Here is a 17,631-nt window from a genome sequence, read left to right as displayed (position 1 = left end):
CTCTCTACATATCCTTCCTACTGCATTTCTATCATTTAACTTTGGTGTCCTAAAAAATTGGCAATGAACAGACAGTTCTGTATGTCTGCAAAACAAAAGTATACTGAAATATCAATTTTATTTGACAAAATACTTAACCACCATATTCATAAAGGGATAAAAGCACCATTGACTAAGGCAAAAACCTAGTCATTTCTGAACTGGTAAAAGATCACAGCCAGGTCAAGACAAGTTTAAAGAGGCAGACAACAACTGAGTAAAATTTGACGATTAGGAAAAGTCCTGAAATGGTTATCCTGGGGCGTGGAATCACCAGTCAAATGTAAGACAAATGCACTGAAATATTTATCTTGAGGTGCCAAATTCCCAGAAACAAAATTACTTGAAACCAAAATCTTAATCGAACACTTATTCTTTAAACTAAAGATTTTCCCAAATGTTTCCTAAAATGGAAATAGTTACCTCGAAAAAAGCAATAAAACAGAGAAAAAACGTGTTATTTGCCCATCTCGAACAAAACTGTCCATCAAGTTGTAACATAAAAAAAGCCTTTACACTTCTGCAAATGTCATTATGAAAGTTCAAAACAAAGACGGCGGGTGACGAAATCAGGTTCAAAACTAAAAGGAGGCCGCCTGGGTGTAACTACCTCTTTCGTTTACGAGCAGGGACTAAATTATTAAAGACCGTCCGAAAGACTTGGTTTTCTGCCATCCAACACGGGCAACCAAGTGAAGCCTCCCAGAGCTAGCAGAGCTACAGAAAAGCACGGAGTTACACCCATTTAACGCGGCTCCACCTCCCTCCTGGCTCTCTGCCTTTAACTCTCAATTTGGGGAGGCAAAAATTAGAGAGCTCGTTGTGGGCAGGGAAAGTATCTGCTAATTTCGTCGTATTATACTCTCCCAAGCGCTTAATACGGTGATCCGCACCCAGTAAACGCTCAATAAACAATCGTTTCTAATCCCGGCTCTGCCACTCATCAGCTGTGTGACATATTTATTACTCTATTTATTTATTTATTTTACTTGTACATTTCTATCCTATTTATTTTATTTTGTTGGTATGTTTGGTTCTGTTCTGTCTCCCCCTTTTAGACTGTGAGCCCACTGTTGGGTAGGGACTGTCTCTATGTCTTGCCAATTTGTACTTCCCAAGCGCTTAGTACAGTGCTCTGCACATAGTAAGCGCTCAATAAATACGATTGATTGATTGATTGATTTGGGCAAGTCACTTCCCTTCTCTGTGCCTCAGTTACCTCATCTGTAAAACGGGGGTGAAGACTGTGAGCCCCACCTAGGACAACCTGATAACCCTGTATCTCCCCCAGTGCTTAGAACAGTGCTTGGCACATAGTTTAACAAATACCACCATTATTTTTGGGAAGGAAGGGAGATGAGGGAAACGGCTTGGCCTAATGGAAAAAGCACGGGCCCGGGAATCAAAAGGTCATAGGTTCTAATCCCGGCACTGCTGCTTGTCTCCTGTGTGACCTTGATCTAGTTATGAAAATTCATTCATTCATTCAATCGTATTTATTGAGCGCTTACTGTGTGCTGAGCACTGTACTAGGCGCTTGGGAACTACAAGTTGGCAACATATAGAGACGGTCCCTACCCCAACAACGGGCTCACAGTCTAGAAGGGGGAAGACAGACAACAAAACAAAGCATGTGGACAGTCCTCTAATCCTCGGTTCTCTTTTGTGTAAAGTGAGGGTTTAAGACTGTGAAGGGCAGGGACTGTGTCCGGCCTGATTTGATTGCATAATAATTGTGGTAAAGCAATAATAATAATAATGGTATTTGTTAAGCGCTTACTATGTGCAAAGCATTGTTCTAAGCGCTGGGGGGGATACAAGGTGATCAGGTTGTTCCACATGGGGCTGATAGTCTTACTCTCCACTTTACAGATGAGGGAACAGGCAAAGAGAAGTTAAGTGACTTGCCCAAAGTCAAACATCTGACAAAAGGTGGAGCTGGGGTTAGAACCTATGACCTCTGATTCCCAAGCCTGTGCTCTTTCCACTGAGCCACAATGCTTCTCTAACAATAAGGCCATGGTTTTTGTATTCATCCCAGCGCTTAGTACAGTGACTGGCAAAGCGCTTAATAAACACCACAGTCAATATTATTATTATTACTAGATGAAGGGAAAAAGTTAACCTGGGTGGCCCCAACCTTTGCCCATTTTCCCCCGCCTCCCGACGGCGGGGGGGCATAAAAATCCATCCTGTCTCTTTAGAGTCCAACCTAGCGAGCCCAACCGGCCCGGAGGGAAAGCGTCGGTAATTTAAAAGTCCCCGTTTATAATAATAATAATAATAATAATCACGGCATTTTATTAAGCTTTTACTATGTGCAAAGCACTGTTCTAAGCGCTGGGGGAGATACAATCAATCAATCATATTTATTGAGCGCTTACTGTGTGCAAAGTACTGTACTAGGCGCTTGGGAAGTACAAGTTGGCAACGTATAGAGACAGTCCCTACCCAACAGTGGGATACAAGGTAATCAGGTTGTGCCACGTGGGGCTCACAGTTTTAATCCCCATTTTACAGATGAGGGAACTGAGGCCCAGGGAAGTGAAGTGACTTGCCCAAAGTCACACAGCTGACAATGGGCGGAGCCGGGATTTGAACCCATGACCTCTGCCCCCAAAGCCCGTGCTCTTATCCATTGAGCCACGCTGCTTCCCCGTGGTATTTGGGAGCAGGGAGGGGCAGAACGGCGGCGACGATAACCGTCAACGACACTTGTCCGCTGGGTGACTTTGGGCAAGTCACTTCCCTTCTCTGGGCCGCAGTTACCTCATCTGGAAAATGGGGATTAGGACTGTCAATCAATCAATCGTATTTATTGAGCGCTTACTGTGTGCAGAGCACTGTACTAAGCGCTTGGGAAGTACAAGTTGGCAACATATACAGTCCCTACCCAACAGTGGGCTCACAGTCTAGAAGGGGGAGACAGAGAACAAAACCATACTAACAAAATAAAATAAATAGAATAGATATGTACAAGTAAGATAAATAGAGTAATAAATATGTTCAAACACATCTATTCATTCAACAGTATTTGTTGAGCACATGCTGGTGTAAAGCAGCTCCCCCTTTTAGACTGTGAGCCCACTGTTGGGTAGGGACTATCTGCATATGTTGCCAACTTGTACTTCCCAAGCGCTTAGTACAGTGCTCTGCACACAGTAAGCGCTCAATAAATACGATTGATTGATTGATTGATTAAAGCACCAAGCACTGTGGCTCGGTGGAAAGAGCCCGGGCTTCGGAGTCAAAGGTCATGGGTTCGAATCCCGGCTCTGCCACATGTCTGCTGTGTGACCTTGGGCAGGTCACTTAAATTCTCTAAGCCTCAGTTGCCTCCTCTGTAAAATGGGGATGACGACGGTGAGCCCCACGTGGGACAACCTGATCACCTTGTATCCCCCCCATAGCACCTGCATATATGTTTGTACCTATTTATTACTCTATTTATTTTACTTATACATATCTATTCTATTTATTTTATTAGCATGTTTGGTTTTGTTCTCTGTCTCTTCCTTTTAGACTGTGAGCCCACTGTTGGGTAGGGACTGTCTCTATATGTTGCCAACTTGTACTTCCCAAGCGCTTAGTACAGGGCTCTGCACACAATAAGCGCTCAATAAATACGACTGATTGATTGATTAGAACGGTGCTTTGCACATAGTAAGCGCTAGGGACTGTCTCTATATGTTGCCAATTTGTACTTCCCAAGTGCTTAGTACAGTGCTCTGCACATAGTAAGCGCTCAATAAATACGATTGATTGACTGATTAACAAATGCCATCGTTATTATATATACATATATACAGGTGCTGTGGGGAAGGGAAGGAGGTAAGATGGGGAGGATGAAGGGGGGGTGAGGGGGACAGGAAGGAGGGGGCTCAGTGTGGGAAGGCCTCCTGGAGGAGGTGGGGGACAATCTGATCACCTTGTAACCTCTCCAGCGCTTAGAAAGTAGCACATAGTACACATAGTAAGCGCTTAATAAATGCCATCATCATCATAACCGTTTCCGGGCCGCCCGAGGCTGGGGCGAGGACGCTGCCCCGCCACAAGGGGGCGCTGTCGCTGGCTGCCTCCGCCCAGCCCGAGGCTGGGGCGAGTATGCTGCCCCGCCACAAGGGGGCGCTGTCGCTCGCGGCCTCCGCCCGGCCCGAGGCTGGGGCGGGGACGCTGCCCCGCCGCAAGAGGGCGCTGTCGTTCGCTGCCTCCGCCCGGCCGGAGGCTGGGGCGAGGACGCTGCCCCGCCGCAAGGGGGCGCTGTCGCTCGCTGCCTCCGGCCGGAGGCTGGAGCGAGGACGCTGCCCCGCCGCAAGGGGGCGCTGTCGCTGGCCGCCTCCGCCCGGCCCGAAGCTGGGGCGAGGACGCTGCCCCGCCGCAAGGGGGCGCTGTCGCTCGCTGCCTCCTCCCGGCCGGAGGCTGGGGCGAGGACGCTGCCCCGCCGCAAGGGGGCGCTGTCGCTCGCAGCCCAGGAATTGCGGGGCGGGGAAACAGAGGCGCACGGTAAATATTCGGGATTCAATGCCCGCTGCGGGCAGGGGGGGAGGAGGCGGCCCGGCGACGAGGGTCGGGCCGAAGGAACGGGGGGGAAACGCTCCCCCGGTAGGGGGGAGGAGGAGCGAACCGGCGAGACGCCCCCTTGGCCCCAGGGAGGGGATGGGGAAGGGATTGGGCTCCCCCCGCCCCGACCATCACCCCACGCTCCCGACGGCCCCGACCTCCGCGTCCGGCCGAACGCCCTCGGGAGGACGGAGGGTGGCGAAACCCGGGCTTCTCCCACCCGCCGCCGGGAGAAAGGGGAAGGCTCCCTTACCCGCAGCTCCCGTGGGAAGGCGAACCCGCTCCAGGAAGGATTGGAAAGTCAATCCGGCGGCGGTTCCGGGCGCGCGACTTGCCTCCGGCCCCGCCCCCCCCCACATCTCCAGGCGCGCGCGCGCGCGCGCACACACCATTATCCTCCCCCTCCCAGCCGGAGGCCGTCGGGGGCGCCAAGCGCTCCTATTGGTCCCTTGCTCTCATTTGAATCACCTCCGCGCGACCTGATAGGCTGGAGCTCTGGGCGGGGGCGCTGGTTCCGCCCCGCGCGCACGCGCGCGCCCTAAGTCCCGCCCTCCGTGTGGAGAGGCCCGGCTGAGGGAAATGGGGAGATAAGGCGGCCGCCTTCTGTGGCCGCCCGTCGCCCGCTTTTGCCCCAGAATTTATCGTTGCCTCCCAGCTGCCTCTGACGTGACCCCCATTAATCCACGCCTCCCATCTTATTCATCTCCGCCACTTGTCAGCTGTGTGACTTTGGGCAAGTCACTTCACTTCTCTGGGCCTCAGTTCCCTCATCTGTAAAATGGGGACTGTGAGCCTCCCGTGGGACAACCTGATCACCCTGTAACCTCCCCAGCGCTTAGAACGGTGCTTTGCACATAGGAAGCGCTTAATAAATGCCATCATTATTATTATTATCTCGAACCTTGATCCCAGACCTCACCGCTTTTCTTTAGGATTGTTCAAATGCCCCTTTGCACGGGGGAGTTAAAAAAAAAAAAAGGTCACAAAGATTAGGTGGTAAAAAAAAAGATCAATAATGATAATAATGGCTTTTATTAAGCGCTTACTATGTGCAAAGCACTGTTTTAAGCGCTGGGGTGGTTAAGAGGCGATCAGGTTGTCCCACGGAGGGCTCAGCCTTAATCCCCATTTTACAGATGAGATAACCGAGACCCAGAGAATCAATCAGTCGTATTTATTGAGCGCTTACTGTGTGCAGAGCAACATCATCAATCGTATTTATTGAGCGCTTACTGTGTGCAGAGCACTGTACTAAGCGCTTGGGAAGTACAAGTTGGCAACATATAAAGACAGTCCCTACCCAACAGTGGGCTCAGTGACTTACCCAAAGTCACACAGCTGACAAGTGGCGGAGCTGGGATTAATCAATCAATCGTATTTATTGAGCGCTTACTGTGTGCAGAACACTGTACTAAGCGCTTGGGAAGTACAAGTTGGCAACATATAGAGACAGTCCCTACCCAACAGTGGGGCTCACAGTCTAAAAGGGGGAGACAGAGAACAAAACCAAACATACTAACAAAATAAAATAGAAGAGATATGTACAAGTAAAATAAATAGAGTAATAAATATGTACAAACATAATCAATCAATTGTATTTATTGAGTGCTTACTATGTGCAGAGCACTGAACTCAAGCGCTTGGGAAGTACAAGTTGGCAACATATAGAGACAGTCCCTACCCAACAGTGGGCTCACAGTCAAAAAGGTGGAGACAGAGAACAAAACCAAACATACTAACAAAATCAAATAAATAGAATAGATATGTACAAGTAAAATAGAGTAATAAATATGTACAAACATATATACATATATACAGATTAGAACCCATTACCTCTGACTCCCAAACCCGTGCTCTTTCCACTGAGCCACAATGCTTCTCTAGTGACTAGCCCTCAAGAGGGGAACAAATGACAGTTGTAGCTTCCTCTTAGACCCTGCCCCTTGCCTAATGTGTCAAAACCCAAAAGGGGTCACGAATCCTCGTTTGTTTTTATTTATTTTGGGCGGGTGGGTTTTTTTTTTTCCTCTTCCTAGAACGGAGCAGGAGACAGGAGCCAGGGCTATGTTCCTGAGGAATCCTACCATTTGTTTGAAAGATGGAGAAAACGAGCTTCCCAGAGGATGCTGGCCTAGGGGACCCGATGTGGGAATAAAGGACGAGGGGTCTTTGGGTGAATTCGGGGAGGAAAAGACAGGGACTGAATGAAGTTTAACGGGAAAAAGAAATGAGCCTGTAAATATTGTGAAGATTCATTATAAACTAAGTCCTGTGGTATTTGTTCTTGTCTGTCTTTTTAGCTTCTCTGGGGGTTTTTATCCTGTTTCGTTTTGAATCAACAACCCCCCTTCTTAGATTGTGGGCCTCTTTACTTTTATTCCAGGTACCTCTTCCCAGTGTTTAGAACAGGGCTTTGCACATGGTGTTTAATAAAATTACAACTACTCCATCACAGACTATAGAATATGAGGCTACTTGAAATTGGGGTAAAAAAGTTTACTCGAATTCCAGAAATATCTAATAAAAAGTGTTTGGAATCATGGTTTTAAAAGAAAATTCACTCAGGATAACTACAAGGGAATTAAAAATAATTTGGGTGTTTGGTATCTAGCCCACTGTGGGTGGGTGTTCGATGCATATTAAATAATGAAACTACATGGTGGTGTGTTTTAGGCACAAAGCCAACTATTGAAGGCTGTAGTTTCTGGGTGGGGTTTCTTGAAAGAAGCCTATCTGGCCAGTGTGTTACTGTTTATTTTGAGTTTTAGGGTCCCTTTTTTTTTTTTAAAAAAAAAAAAAGGAGTTAAGCTTGGATGGCAAAAAACATCACCTGTGGAAGAAGTTGCTATATACAGCATATAAATGCAGGAGCACATTATATAAGTTAAAAAAATAATTGGGGTATTGTGTTGTATACAAGAAATACTAAAATTGTAATCAGTATGCAGTAGACAGTTTACTCAGTCTGGATTTGTAAATACTTCAATTTCATTCTTATTAAAGGCGGAATTTTTCTAAAGTACATTTCACTGACTTGTGTTTACTATATGCCAGGCACTGTATCTAGTGCTGGGATAAATATAAAATAATCGGGTTGGATGTAGTCCCTGTCCCACATAGGGCTTACAGTCTTAACCCCCACTTTATAGATGAGGTAACGGAGGCACAGAGAAGTTGAGTGACTTGTCCAAAAAGTCACACAGTGGATGTGTGGCAGAGTTGGGATTAGAACCCAGATCCTCTGACTCCCAGGCTTGTGTTCTTTCCACTATGCCACCACACTGCTTCTCAATTGAGAAGAGAAACACTTTACTAATATATGCACATTTTTCTTCATGTAACACATGTGTAGCTTCTATGGAGTGCAGAAATAGCCATACCATGATTTGGTTAGGGATCTAAACCTACTGCCATGGTTTAAAGACTTTGAGTAATCGATCCTCTGACTTTGACATTTCACCTGTGTAACAGGTTAGCAGACCTCAGGCTTTTAAATCCACTGGCTAAGTCACCTTGATCTCATGGCATTCATTTCTCTGTCATCTTTATTTGGGAGAGAGATGATTCAGCTGATGATGTAATCAGACACTGAGCCCAGGGTCTTTACCCTTCTCATGGGCACATCCTACTAAGCTCTCTCCCTGGGGCTAACTCAGTTTGAGATCCACCATTCAAAGCAATAGTTGAAATCTCCTTGTCCTGGAACTCCTACCTCAAGTTGTTGAGAGGAGAACCAGCCTCATATCTCCTCTCAGCTCTGGCTAAGCAACCTCCAAGACAGAAGGTGGACCTAAGTGAGGGGAGCCTTAATACAAAAATTCCTCAGCTGAAACTCTCTAGGTTAATATCCCTATGATCCTGGAGTAAAAGCTTGGGTATGGAAGTGTTACGTGCGGAAGAAGTGTTTACTACCAATAATTGAACAGTGCTTCACACATAGTAAGCGCTTAACAAATACCATCATTATTATTATTATTTATAATTCCTGTTGCCATAGCTCAACTGGTAGTTATTCTGAATCTGCTTCAAGTCTGTACTAAGTGATGATGATGATAATGCAATTTCATTAATTCATTCAATCATATTTATTGAGTGCTTACTGTGTGCAGAGCACTGTACCAATCAATCAATCAATCGTATTTATTGAGCGCTTACTATGTGCAGAGCACTGTACTAAGCGCTTGGGAAGTACAAGTTGGCAACACATAGAGACAGTCCCTACCCAACAGTGGGCTCACAGTCTAAAAGGGGGAGACAGAGAACAGAACCAAACATACCAACAAAATAAAATAAATAGGATAGAAATGTACAAGTAAAATAAATAAATAAATAAATAAATAAATAGAGTAATAAATATGTACAACCATATATACATATATACAGGTGCTGTGGGGAAGGGAAGGAGGTAAGACGGGGGGATGGAGAGGTGTACCAAGCAGTTACAGAAAGCTAATCTCCAACAAATAGCATCTGATCCTAGGCAGATAAGTGTTAGATGGGAGTGATATTCCATAAATCAGAAACAAAATCCTTTAGAGCCCACAGAACAAACCTACCCCAAGTTGTTTTTTGTTTTTTTTTTCTGGGGGGAGGCGTGCCCACACATTGCTGCTTTGATTAATAGCCCAAGATCTTAGGGCTTATTGTACATCCACTATAGTTGCCTCCCAGAAAGCTGGAACTACAATTTCTAAGAACACTTAGGGGCTTTAAACCTATCTTTCCATGCCCTCTTCTCCTAGATCTCATGTTCAGCATGATGTCCAAGTGAAAGAGGCCCCAGGCCAGTTGTCTGCCTTGGAGCTCAGGCAGTTCCAGTACTGCTCAAAATCCTCTCTCTCACATTGTTCTAACCTCATGGCAGGGATGGAATTTCAAGAGAGACTGCTTGCCATGTTAGTTCTAGCCTATAATTTTGTATTTCTTTTTCCTGTTACTCTGCTCTTTTCTGGAGAGCAATTTTAAAATGAAGGTATGGCTGAGAGATCGTAAGGAATAAGGAGTGAAGGGCTGAATGATTTGCTTTTAGATAAAAAAAATTGGGCTCATGGAAATTAAGCTACTTCACTGGTAAAATTATGCACATCCGCGTATCCCAAAGAGGGACACATTCACACCCATATAACCCAAGGAATACAGAGACTTATCGACAAGGACTGGGAGAAAGTATGGTAAGAGTTCAGGGTCAAAGGAACAGTGTGGCAGAGAAAGACCCCTCTGAGAAAAACAAGGACAGGAGAAAGGAAACCAGAAAGGAAATCAGAACCCAGACAGAATGGTATTTTCTAAGAGTAAGAAATGTGACTCAGCAGTCCAAATATTCAGAATTTGATGGCCCCTAAAAATGACTGGCCGATCACTGACATTTTCATACACTCTACGGAAAACTTTCATATATAACCAAAGATCATTTATCCAGAACTTTTCAGATATAAGAATTCTGTAAACACTTAAGCTACCCAGCCTGAGTTTGAGGTCGCCTATTTTTAGCCTGCCAAGTGCCCAAGATTGGGGCTGCTTGGGAATGAAGGGAAGTCTGGAACTAGTTTCTGAATCTGGGATGGGATCCAGAAGACCTTCTACCTACGCTTCACCCCAGGGTAGAAATACAAGACAGGTTCATTGCTGATTATTTCAGATTCCTGAGTGTTTGTTGTGTTTGGCAATATCCCAGGTAATGGTGGGCTCTATGATTTTGCTGTGGATTAAATCTGTAAAAGGATTTCTCCCTCCAATAACTCTATTTCAAGCCAATAATATAACACTACGAAGTGTATCATAACAGGACTACCCCAGAAGTCCCATTACTACCACCTGTTTTCCACTCCACATCTCCCAGATTTCAAGTTCCCTCCTGGTAGCTCATTCTCATTGAGGCCAGCAAAAATTAGACTTGAAGTATTGCAGGTTGAGCACCACCTGTTCTATATTATCAACGACATTGTTGTTTGAATAGCTTCTGCCCCTATTCCTTAGGCAAATTATGGTAGTCTTTTTTCACCATGGTAAAATCATATTTTGACCCACCCTAGGTAGTTATGAATGCCCACTCTTTTAACAGCAATACTTGAAACTTGGATTGCTTGTACTTCCCAAGAGCTTAGTACAGTGCTCTGCACACAGTAAAGCACTCAATAAATACAATTGAATGAATGAATGTCCCATTTATTCCCACAAAAGCCTTTATGCTCTTCATTCATGGAGTGGGGGAGTAGGAAAGAACTTATCAGAAAAGAGATGTTAAAGTGAAAACTGACCGCCCAAGTCCCTATAGCTAGTCTTATCTACTTTTCCCTCTGCTCCCTCCCATCTCCTACATTACTCCCTATACATGCTAGACCCTATGGGAGCAAGTTAGAGTAAGAAGGAATCCAGCAGTAGAGAACTTTGAAAGTTTGACTCTTCCACAGTATTAATCAAATCTCAGTTTGCTGAAATCTGGGGGCCTTGAAATATGTGAAACATCTTTAGTTGGAATAAAAACAGCCATTTTAGGACTGTATGGATCAGAGGAAATCTTCCTATAGCTCAAGTAACGTGGGAAATGGATAAAGAATATAAGTACTCTTTTTTAACCCCCTTTTTATGCTCCTCCATCCAGACCTAGCTTTATCTTCTATGTTAGAAGATATTTATTTTTTACCTGTTTTTCAAAGTTCTTGTCAGATAAGTATGGTGTTGCTTATAAATTTTGATGCATCATTTACACTTAACAGGCCTTCTCTGAGAAACGTATTTCCTGGGGTCATATCCCATTGTGAAATACGTTCAAAATATCAGTAAAATGCCTTGATTAAAAATACTCTTACAGCCCAAGAAAAAGACCACAAATAATCAAAGTTCATTTAGTTGGTATTAGTCATTTAAAATTATCTAAGAGGAATAAATGTATTTAAAAAGTAGTATCAGACCGATTTTGACATGAGGAAACCAAAGCAATAAGTTCATTTCTAGTCATCTGTGCTAAGGTATATTGTGAAATCAAGAAAAAAGGAGCAGGATTCTTACACAATAAAGGAAATGCAAACTTATTTTTCAGTACTATCAACATCACAGACTACACAATCTGGTTCAAATAGCCTCACTGTACCGTGAAATGGATCTGGGGGCAAAGTAGAGGGGGAAAACTGTCAAAAAGTGTTCAAATTTATTGCTGTCCACTCAATGCAAAAGCTTGAACTAGTGAAAACAGCCAAAAGTGGAATCGGTTCCTTCTCTAGGTTTGCTTCGACAACTTTCTGCCTCACCCTAATATCCTGATTTTTTCTTTGTAACTAAATAAGGAGTGTAAAAGAGAAGCAGCATCATAGTAGAAAGAGCATGGGCTTGGGAGTCAGAGGTCATGGGTTCTAATCCCGGCTCCACCACTTGTCAGCTGTGTGACTTTGGGCAAGTCACTTGACTTCTCTGTGCCTCAGTCACTTCATCTGTAAAATGGGGATTAAGACTGTGAGCCCCTCGTGGGACAATCTGATTACCTTGTATCTACCCCCCAGCGCTTGGAACAGTGCTCGGCACATAGTATGCACTTAAAAAATGTCACCATTATTCTTAAAAGGAGATAGGGGCAGGTTGTTGCTGGAGGGCCCTGGTTACAAATTTACCTGTAAGTGATTTGGAAGCAACTAATCAGTGGCATTTATTGAGTGCTTACTGGGTGCAGAGCACTGTACTAGGTGATTGGGAGAGTACAATACAACATAATTGGTAGCCACATTCTCTGCCTACAGTGAGCTTACAGTCTAGGGAAGCAGCATGGTGTAGTGATAGAGCACGGACCTGGGAATCAGGTGGTCATGGGTTCTAATCCCAGCTCTGTCACTTGTCTGCTGTGTGACCTCGGGCAAGTCACTTCGCTTCTCTGTGCCTCCATTCCCTCATCCGTAAAACGGGGATTGAGACGGTGAGCGGACAGGGACTGTGTCCAACCTGATTTGCCTGTAACCAACCCAGTGCTTAGTACAGTGCCTGGCACATACTAAGTGCTTAACAGATACCATAATTATTAGAGATGGTTGCTATTCATTGCCTCAAGAACTTCTCCAATCAGGGGACAGGGTTCCTCCTGGGAGCAGCGCTGATTTGGGTTTGGTGGAGACTCCAAACCCTGAACAGAGGGGCCTATTGAAGAAGCAGAGGCGCAGGGTCTCTCCCGGGCCCAGAGCAATACTGGCTGTAGATTCTACATGGCCATAGCCATAACAATCCACGCTAGCCCGGGATGCACTATCAGCCCCTCTGCTGCTATTTCTGGGATTATGTGAAGGTGCCCCACTGTTTAAAGGTTTCTGTCTAATCAGAATGTGGACCACAGTTTGCTACAAATGAGTAGAATGAGTAGAGAGGATCTCCTCATTCCTAACCAGAGTATCAGCTTAATTTAGATTTTTATTCATTACGAGACCGTCCTTTATAACTTTCAGAACTGAAATGCAAATTATTTCAAACGAGACCCCAGAAACATCTTGTTTTTAGTTTTTTTCAGTCACACTGGGCCACCCTTCCAGGCTACAAGTGGGCTAGCTGAAAATGCTTTTTTCCCCCCCTTAACAACCAAAGTTCCTCCCAACACTGCAATGACAAAATGCTAATCATTCTGTTTTCCATGTCCCTTTGTACACTGCAAAGGGGTCTGTCACTCTATACTAGGATTTTGAAAACAGATTATCTTCATAGCTGTTACTAGGGGATGGCTCAGCCCTGGACTCAAACTGTTCCCGCCTCTGCTGAAACTCAGTCGAGCCCCTCCAAAGTGTTCCACTTGCTGTCCCAACTATCAACAACTCCTTGTTTTCTTACTTGAGAAGAGTGTGGCCTAATGAATAAAGCACAGGCCTGGGAGTCAGAAGGACCTGGGTTCTAATCCCAGCTCTGCCACTTGTCTGCTGTATGACCTTGGGCAAGTCACTTAACTTGTCTGTGCCTCACTTACCTCATATATAAAATGGGGATTAAGACTGTGAGCCCCGTGCGGGACAGGAACTGCGTCCAACCCGATTTGCTTGCATCCACCCAAGTGCTTAGTACAGTGTCTGGCACATAGTAGTAACCACTTAAATACTACAATGATTGTTTTCTTCAAAAGACCCTCTCTTGAGAAATACAAGCTACATCTGCCCCAGCAAAGGGATATAGAAAATTAAGGAAATAACCAACAATTTCAATCCACATAGGCAGCCAATCCAGATCACTTCAGCCCTTCTGAAGGATTTCCAATGCATGTAGGTAGCTTAATGCTGGGTTTTTTGTCCACCCCTGGCCACCACTCCTCCACATAGGCCAATTTGCTCATGTAGCTAAGTTTATTATCTTATCCACAGCTCTCAAATTGGCATCCATGTTTTTCCTTTCACATTGTCACTCCAAGCCACTTAGTCACCCTAAATCATTCCCAAAAGCTCCATCCTTCTCATCATTCAAAGGCAGCTTTTCCAAAATGCCTTCGTAGTCCACACAAGAGACGCAGTAAGTCTTCTGCAACCACGCAACGTACAGTGACTTTGAGTAATATTTGGAACTGTTCCTGCCTTATAGACTCTAGAAAGGAAACGTACTGAGAGAAGGAATCATGCATTCTCTTTGGTATGTATTCCTCTTCTCTAGTGTCCAGTACAGTGACAGAGAAAAAACACTAGTACAGCAAGTTTTGAATGAGTAGGCATAGGGAGAAAGACATTCAGAATTCAAAACACATACAACTTTCTGCATATGAGTTGTACTTTTAGGGTATATAATTGTGGTATTTGTTAAGTGCTCTGTATGTGCCAGGCACTGAACTAAGCCCTGGGGGAATAACAAGCAAATCAGCCTCGACGCAGTCCCTGTCCCGCATGGGGCTCACAGCCTTAATCCCCATTTTACAGATGAGGAAACTGAGGCACAGAGAAGTTAAGTGACTTGCCCAAGGCCACATAGCAGACAAGTGGCAGGATCAGAATTAGAACCCATGACCTTCTGACTCCTCTGACTTCTCTTCTGACTCAGGCCTGTGCTCTATCCATTACACCATGCTTCTTCGTACATGGACATGCCAACAGTACAAACCTCAAGACATGGCATTTCAGAAGTTGATTATAGGCATAATCAAGTCTGACTCCCTCTAACATCTATATTTAAGTGTAAAGATCCTGGTAAGCTTGCTAAATGCTGACACAAAAAGTACCACTAGCTCCCAGAAAATCTGAGAGTTTTTCAAGGAAGGAAACAGAGCTCTCCTTCCATTCTCCTTCCTCCACCGTGTTTCAACGGTGCTTTGAATCCTCACATCTCCATCATTCCAATGAGAAGGCTCAGATCACTGAGATTATTTCAGTGCCTGCTCCAAGGCCAAAGAACAAGTTGGGGCAAGAGCCAGGATGAGAATTCCCAGTTTCACTCTAAGTATAGCAACCTGCCATGCTTTCCCTCAGGGAGACTGCTACACTTCAGGGGATGGAGGACTGAGACAACTTTGGGGTTCAAAGATTCAAATCAGTGGCTCCAGGGAGTCTAGGCCCATCTCTGCCCGGTGTGTGGAAACTGTGGTTTCAGCTTTGCCCAGTCACCCCAAGCTGATTAGGTGTTAGTAGGGCTGCAACTAGTTTACAGATCAGCTCTCAGGATGTGACTAGTGTCTCAATGTGTTACATAATACTAGGAGCTTGATATTTTTTTTTTTAAAAGAATTCTAAAGAAATGATTAGTGGCATCTCTGGGCTCCCTCTGCTGGATCATTTTCTGCTTTGACCAAAGCTAAATAAACAAGCCCCAGGTCAGCCAAGTGGTTACTTCTCTTTACAATTCTTTCTAGTTCAAGCAACTAGGCTTGGAAGAGGGAGGTGAGAGGAAAAGGGAGAGATGGAGAGTAAGGGAGAGAAAGTGAATGATACTGAATGTCCTTAGGGGGTTACTAGCCTATTAAAGCACAGCAAACTTAAGACCTTAAATATTGAGCTTCTCAGGCAACATAGTGTTTCAAACACTCCTTGTTTCACTTAGGAAGTGTGTATTGTGAACGAACCGCGTAAAACCCGGGAACACTTCCAAAATGTTATCTACGAGAACAGCTTTAACCAAAACATAGTGGCTGGAATCACTTAGCAGCTTATTTGTGCAAACTATTTCCTTTAGGTTTGTTGCATAGTTGACGGAATACAAAGCAAAGAGTAGCATGGCCCAGTGGAAAGAACAGGGAACCCAAGGGACCGGGATTCTAATCCTGGCTCTGCTACTAGCCTGCTGTGTGGCTTTGGACAAGCCCAAACAAGTTAAAACTGTGTCCTCACTGAGGCACAGTTTCCTCACCTATAAAATGGAAGTTAAATACTTGTTCTCCCTTCTCCTTATACTGGGAGCTCCATGTGGGTTTGGGACGGAGTCCATTCTGTTTATCTTGTATCAACCCGAGAGCTTAGTAGAGTGTTTGGCACATAGTACATGCTTAACAAATGCTACAGTTATTATTATTGAGGGGAAAAATAACATTTGCACCTGTTTTCTTTCCCTAAAGAGGAAGAGCAGAAGAGCTGAGATCACAATTGACATATTTCACCAGAGAGAGAGAGACATACTATTCTAGTGAGAAGACCATGAAATTGTGAATAACATCCTTTTCTCCACTTCTGCAACTTTGGGCTTTGCCCCCACCTCAAGTAAGCCCATCAAGAACAGTCACACGTGGGAAAAGCCTTGTGGGACCACTGTGACAGCGAGGCATTGTATTGGGGAAATTTGCAGACAGAATCATCTTCGAACCAAAGCAACACTGCTACATCACCTGATGTGACGAGTGGGCTGCTACCAGCTAACGCCCTGGGTTTTTTTTAATGGTAATTTGTTAAGCCGTTACTATATGTCAGACAGAGTTCTAAGGGCTGTATCTACAAGATACAAGCCAAGCTCCAGATTTTCAGTCAGGTAGGAAATGTTGAGGGAAGTTAACTTTCAATGGGATTCTGGTGAATATTTGGAGATACAATATGAAATTATTTTTCAGCCTTAAACATCTTAAACCATCGTTTTTTCAAAGCCATAATACATAGTAGGCTTCAGGAGCTGCTCTAAAAGTTAGGACAGTTCATTTGCAGGTTTAAATAACTAGGACTGACTCTCCATTAGCTTCTTTGCTACTACATGAGAAATGCTTATGCATTTAGTCTTTAGAATTAGGCTTCATGGCTTTCTTTGTTACTCTTTTTAATACAGTTCATTCTTTGCAGGCCGGATGAAATTATCATTGCAAACAAACAACACGTGCAGCAGGAAGTGGAAAGGGTTTGATGCTCTACTGCGCTGCATTTGGTATTTAGGTATAAAGAAGTACAGAGTAGTTATAACTTCTGTGGTTTGGGTAACTCTGAAATGTAAAAACCAAGACACTTACCTACCACATGCCAAGGTCCATAGCATATGTAAGAGTCTGAAAAAAGCATCTAACTTTAGGGAGCATTTTTATGGCTAATCACTTTCCCAGAGTGCAATCCATACCGCAAGCTTCCTTGCTATTTGTAAAACCAAAGGAATTTGGAAAGGTTCCAAAGAGGAATGACAGCACCTAAATAGAAGCCTTGCAGATGGTCTGCAAAGACCTTGTATTCTTTTTTTTTTTTACAGATCCTCTTCCATCATCTGGCTTGGGAGACAGCTATATGAAGTAGCAATGGGAGTTGGAGACTGGGAGACAAAAATTATGAATTTCATCACCAGCCCTTTAAAATTGTGTGCATGCCTCCCTCCTGCCCGCATCTTTAGAATTTGGACTTAACCAGGGAGAGAAACGCTATGGTCCTAGGCCTCCCATGTCACAAAGCTCCCTGAAATCAGCCAATGTTTAAGAAGCAGTTGAAGCCCATAATGAAAGGGGCAAAGAAGGACCCAGCCTTATTATGGCTAGATGCTGAAGCAACTGAAAAAAAGGGTGTGCCAGGGGTTTGTTTGCTCTTATAACCAGTCTGCCAGGATGCTCTGTCTTTGTAGACCAGTTTCATTTCACTGGGGTTTAATTTCACTCCCAGGGAAGGAGCAGTTAAAAAGTATCATTATTACTACACTGAA

General features: G+C 44.5%; 1 protein-coding gene and 1 long non-coding RNA gene across 3 annotated transcripts in view; one reads left to right on the top strand and one right to left on the bottom strand.

Moving 5' to 3' along the window:
* The window catches only part of LBR (lamin B receptor), a 26,110-nt gene extending 21,182 nt beyond the window's left edge, over positions 1–4,928 (bottom strand). The window contains exon 1 of the mRNA XM_038761001.1: positions 4,853–4,928. The gene's annotated coding sequence lies outside the window, so the exon portion shown is untranslated. The remainder of the gene's footprint in view (positions 1–4,852) is intronic.
* LOC119940729 lies at positions 4,442–17,631 on the top strand. Of its 2 annotated transcripts, none has more exons than XR_005455033.1 (3): positions 4,442–4,542; positions 16,088–16,229; positions 17,191–17,631. It is a non-coding gene; the product is annotated as an uncharacterized LOC119940729 (long non-coding RNA). The 2 variants fall into 2 exon arrangements; XR_005455032.1 differs by having other exon boundaries at positions 16,088–16,406.

Source organism: Tachyglossus aculeatus, chromosome 19 (genome assembly GCF_015852505.1).
Source record: "Tachyglossus aculeatus isolate mTacAcu1 chromosome 19, mTacAcu1.pri, whole genome shotgun sequence".
Lineage (NCBI taxonomy): Eukaryota > Metazoa > Chordata > Mammalia > Monotremata > Tachyglossidae > Tachyglossus > Tachyglossus aculeatus.
Note: the sequence above shows the minus strand (reverse complement) of the source record. Positions and strands in the feature narration are given on the sequence as shown.